Source organism: Notothenia rossii (genome assembly GCF_949606895.1).
Source record: "Notothenia rossii genome assembly, chromosome: 5".
Taxonomy (NCBI): domain Eukaryota; kingdom Metazoa; phylum Chordata; class Actinopteri; order Perciformes; family Nototheniidae; genus Notothenia; species Notothenia rossii.
Window position 1 is genome coordinate 34,965,072 of NC_136903.1, and position 5,718 is coordinate 34,970,789.

The window sequence follows — 5,718 nt, forward strand, 5'->3', positions numbered from 1 at the left end:
CCTTTCCACTCTGTCTTTTTCTAATCATACTATCTGTCTTGGTTGTTAAATGCCATCTTAACAACAAAATGAATGTCTCCTAATGATATTACAGAAGTCCTTAAAAAAATTTATTTCAACCATTTGTAACATATTTACTCAAAATAACTTTTTCAGTAAACCATTTTCTCCTATAAAATGAAATACTCACATATTTCAAGCTCCATATTTCACACAAGAAGAAAATCCCCTCATATTCTCCAATATTTTAAATCCTACTGTTACTTAGAACAACAGTAAAAACCAGCAGAGAGCATACTAACAGATCACAACAATGTAAATTGACTCAAGAGTAGGCCTAGGTTTTCTTTCTATTATAACTATTAATATTATCACTTTTAGTGAACACTTATTCGTATTATCTAAATGCCCTGTCAGACATGCAAATAGTTTGAGTGTAAAAATGTGTTTTTCCCTATCTGTTTACACTCTAAAAATTCTTTAAATTATTATAGATTAATTACTAATCCGTTTTGTACTTCTGATGAAAATTATTTATGTGTAATGCTTTAAATATACAAATATGTGTTAAATGTAATAGTTCTAAATTTGAACACAGTGGTATAGTTCTGACTAAAATAATATACAATATGTCCAGCATATGGAGCCAAACCTTAATTTATAATTACTCTCTCTTTCTTATGTGCCACACCCTGTTGTATACGTTCTTTGTCCTTTTCACTCTGACTTCTCCATTTTAAAAAACCTCTCCTTATTTCACACTTTCTTATGTGTTTGTTCTGTTCTTTTAATCAAACAGCGTAACAAGTCTTGGTCATTTAGCAATGTATTACATTACATGTCACTTGTTAGACACTTTTATCCAAAGCGACTTACATACTCAATACTGTGGGCAATCCCCACAGGAGCAATTTGGGGGGAAGTGTCTTGCCCAGGGACACAACGACATACTGACTGCAGTGGGGTTTGAACCTGTGCTCCCCTGATCACAACACCAACGCACAACCCACTGCACCACACGCCTCCCTGTAAAAAGTATTTTTAGCAACCACATCCTATATTTTCTGTCATGTGCCCTAACCTGTCCCTGCCACCATTTTAGGATAATATAGTAAATTCATAGGAAGGAATGAGACAATTAAGCTGTCGTCACTCACCCAACGTAATCACCCTTTTAAACCTATGCCGTCTTGACGGGCTCTCCATAAAAAGTCTTCACTTACTATAAATATCTTACTTTAAATCCAATCACTTGCCCTATTCTTCATTTCCCCCAACCCACAGCCTCCACACGGCGGTGGAGCCTCACGGCGGAGGATTTAAACTATTTTCTGATAAGGTCCCAGACTCTTATCTTTAATTGATCTATAAGGTCCCAGACTCTTATCTTTAATTATTAACATAGGTCCCAGACTCTTATGTTGATCACTAATTCTTAACATAGGTCCCAGACTCTTATGTTTAATTCTATAAGGTCCCAGACTGTTATCTTGAATTCATCTATAAGGTCCCAGACTCTTATCTTTAATTCTTAACATAGGTCCCAGACTCTTATATTGATCACTAATTCTTAACATAGGTCCCAGACTCTTATGTTGAATTTTTTAACATAGCTACCAAACTCTTATGTTTATGTTCAATTCTTAACATAGGTACCAAACTCTTATGTTGATTTTCAATTTTTGTCATAGGTTCCGGACACCTAAACCATGTGCACACTTATCAGAAATATATCCCTTGCTCCCCCCACACTTCAGTTGTCTCATATGTTTTACATTACCTCCTCTGTTCATCCACCAACACTCACAGTTCTAACAGTCCTATTCTACCTATGCAGAATTTTGGTAGTTATACAACAGGCTTCTGCTTACCTTTGATTTTGGCCCTGTGAGTATTGATAGGAATCCGGAGGAGGTCTCCGCCGTCCTTCAGTCCCTTGGACTCGAAGACTGGAGTTCCCAATCGTCTTTTTGGAATCACGTTGGGGTCACCATTTTGTTGGGTTCAGAATTCCAGAAAAGACAGAAAACTTCTAAGTTTAACTATTTATTGTAAAGAGAGCAAAATATATATATCACTTGGTCAAGGACTCATCACGTCTTTCGGAATCACAGGCAGCAAAGCTGTAATCTGTAACCACCAAATCCGTCAAGAGCCTCGAACCTCGTGCGTGCATACATTTTTATTACACAGGGCGTTGCCCGTACATTTATTATTGGTCAAGACTAGCTGAAGAGATACCGCGGTTTAGACTTGGTTCTCTTTGGTTGGTGCGCAGACTCAGATAGAGTCTCTTGGCAACATGATCCTCCAATCAGCATTCGGCCGGCCTGTGGAAGTTCCTCCCTACTCTGGTACCATCATACTAATTAGTTTTCTCTAACGTTTCTTCAGATATAGTGGGAAACCATAATGTTGCTTCCTAGCTTTGCGGGGGAGCGCGGCTCCCTTACAAACTGAAGGCCGGTGCGATGTGCTGTTCTGACTACCTCTTTGTGTTCTCTCAGTCTCTGCACTCGACCTTGCTACTTTCAATATTGCAAGCTAAACACTTTCTCATGTAACTTTTCCCTACGTTCCTGTCCACCCCATCAAAACTTGGGGGGGGTGATTGGGTCCATTTATTATAAAGTCACAGCACATACAATGAGCACAATAAGCAAATCATGTCATAATAAGAATCAGTCTTGTAATGTTATATAAAAATAGACTCCACACGTGTAAACATAGAAGAGGCACAACATTACAATATGAACCTGAAAATAATATGTCCACTTTGATGGTTTTATCAGGTTTTTCCATGTTTCCACATTTCCATGTTCTGCTCCACTGTAGCCCCATAGCGTCTGTTCTCCATCTGATCCGCCTCCATGATAATAATGTAATTTCAAGCTCCGTCTGATTTTTTGTTGCCATGACATACGACTCTGAAAATCACTAAATGTGACACATTACTTTAAATTGGGTTAGGCAGATAGAATTAGCCAGTGGATCAACAATTCAGTGGATAGTCTGACAAAGAGAGTTTTTCTATTCCTCTTTTTCCTCTTCCCTCTTTCCATCCTCCATCTTCTCTCACCAGAACTCTTCCTCCAACATTCTGCATTTCTTCCTCCACCCTACTCTCCCATCCTGAACCCCTCTCAGCTCCGTTGATTTTGTAACTTATAGAGAAGATAATTCAATTTCATGTTCCATTGGCTCAGGCGACAGACAGTAGGAAATAAGCTGTGGCATCCAGCTGCCTCACAAGTTATTCTCTCCTGTTCTTCATTTGCTGGTTCCTCCTCCCTGTTCTCTTCCTCCCTCTGTGCTGCTAGCTCGTGGTTTCATGCATCTCCTTTTCACACCAAAACTTCCAATTTTCTTCAGTGGTCTTCACTGTCAAGCACTGTCCTCAATAAACCTTAATTTCGCTGCACTGTGCTTTTCAAGAATGTCTCTACCTGTATAAATTAAAATAGATGACATTTTACATCCATGTATCAACTGTTTAAGGTTTGGTTATGTTTTGCTCTTTTTATCTAAAAGTACTATTATAACTTTGGTCAGTGAAGTCAAAAACTATTAACACCCGAAATGAGCATTTTGAGAGGTTCCATTTGAATGTCTCTGTTCTGAAATAAGAGGTTTCCGAAAGTGTTTTTATGATAAGATTCTAAATGACGTCTCTGCCGCTGTGTTGTCGATGTAACTGTTAAACAAAGGTGTAATATTCTACAGTATAAATGTATATTGAGCTTTGTGTCTGCAATGCTGTCCTTAATCCTTCATAGGGGTTCGACTCTATTCTTCTCTGGAGTTGCCCATGATTTTTTGTTGACTATGGCACAGATTATTCAGGCGATATAAACGTTTTTCTTTTACCTATAGATAAGCATAAACCATATTTGCTTGAATTCTTCTTTCCTCTCTTCATCTTCTCGAGGTCGCTCGTGTGTGAACTGATGTGTCCTTTTTACCCTCACACTTTCTATTTCCCATTTCACTTTGTTGTGTTCCTTTCCAAATGAGGAAAAGGAAAATTGATTTCTATCTCTGTGTCCATGTGTTTTTTCTCCCTCTCTCCTTTCTTACTCTTATCGCAGTGACGGATGTAGGTGTGCTTTAATCATAGCCTGGCATTTATATGGGCGGATATTATCTTTAAAACTTTTCATGCACTTTGATATGCCTTTAAATTAATAACCCCTTACACAGTTTACTATATCACTTCCAGAACTGCAGAAAATAGAAAAATAAAATAAATGTTTATTCTTACGACTTCAATCGTTGGACATGAGGACATGATTGGCTGGAACCAGAGCCGTATAATAGAAGAGTTACGACATCTCCGTTCACTCCAATGGACCTTTTTTGTACAGCAATGGCGGATCGTAGAGCCTCTCAATAGTTCCCTGGAAATTAGCGCTCCACGATCTGCGGCTAGCAGCGCAGTAGATTTGCAGCATAATAGACCGTTCGTGATGGACTTTTAAAAGGTAAGAAGACGTTTAAAGATTTATATTGCGGATATTATCAGCACATCTGAGTCAAATTAACATGTTAACAATGTTAGTGGATTATCCCTAAATCAGTAGATTTAGGGAACGTTTACAGATTAGGCTAGGATACCGGATAAAGTTAGCAACACACGTTAACCATGAACAGCCTATTAATGTTAAATATTAGTTAAATATAACATTGGTGCGTGTGATTGTAGTGGGTGGAGGTGGTGAAATGAGGATATCCATCTTGGAGTTCAAGCTAGTATATTATAGTTAACGTTACACAATAATAAGGAAGAGAGCTATTTTTGTGATACATCGCTATTGACATGGATTTAGAGTGCATATTTGAGACTTCCAAACAGTAAACAGAAACGTAACTTATGGGTGAGTGTTTTTAGCAGAGCCATATTATGTCCTTGTGATTCTGTTGATTATTACCTGTCTGTATTATGTTGCAGCTCAGCTGATTTTGGATTGATGGCAAAGGGAGAGGGACTTAAGTGAGAGTGAAAACACAAGGTAAGTTTCATATAGGTCAGCAATTTCCCATCCTATAGGTTGCTAGATGTATCTAACCCTTTCTCCTGTCTCCCTCTCTCAGCACAAGAACCCCAGGGGGATTCAATGGAGCCTGAAGACCTGCAATGAGACCCTCACCCTGAGCCTGAGTCTCAACTCCCAGAGTTTTGCAAGCCTCTCCCTGTTCCTTATTTTGATTAAACAGACGTTAAGCTTCCCAATGGTGTGGTCTTTGTTTTGTGAAAAATACGATTACATCACATGTTTTGTTGCTGTTGTTGTCTTTTGTGATAGTTAAATTGCTCCTGCTGACTTGAGCCAGGCATTCTTTCCTCCTCTCTGTGTCAGTGGGGAAACCTTACATTTGTACTCCTTTCTCTGAGCGATTGGAGCATCCCCAGGCAGCACAGCAAACCATGGGGGAGACTATATGCCAGGACAACAGGGAGGTAAAGGCACAGACAAACTGCATGATATGCTATTCAATGTTTATTGAATTCAATTTATTTACAATGGATGTTCCTAAAACAACACATTTATCATCATCATGCTGCTGCTGCTAGTCCTTTGACTCATTGTGCTGTCAGTTGACAATCATTGATGGCACCTGTCGGCCTCCTGAAAGTCATAAAGATTACATTAGTCATTTAGATTACTTATGTCCTCAATTACCATGGGATTACTGAAACCACCATGAATTAAAGAAATG

General features: G+C 38.7%; 1 long non-coding RNA gene across 1 annotated transcript; it reads left to right on the forward strand.

Moving 5' to 3' along the window:
- Positions 1-2,163: 2,163 nt before the first annotated feature.
- Positions 2,164-5,226, forward strand: LOC307041589. The gene is made up of 2 exons (XR_013808805.1): positions 2,164-5,009; positions 5,092-5,226. It is a non-coding gene; the product is annotated as an uncharacterized lncRNA (long non-coding RNA).
- Positions 5,227-5,718: the final 492 nt, after the last annotated feature.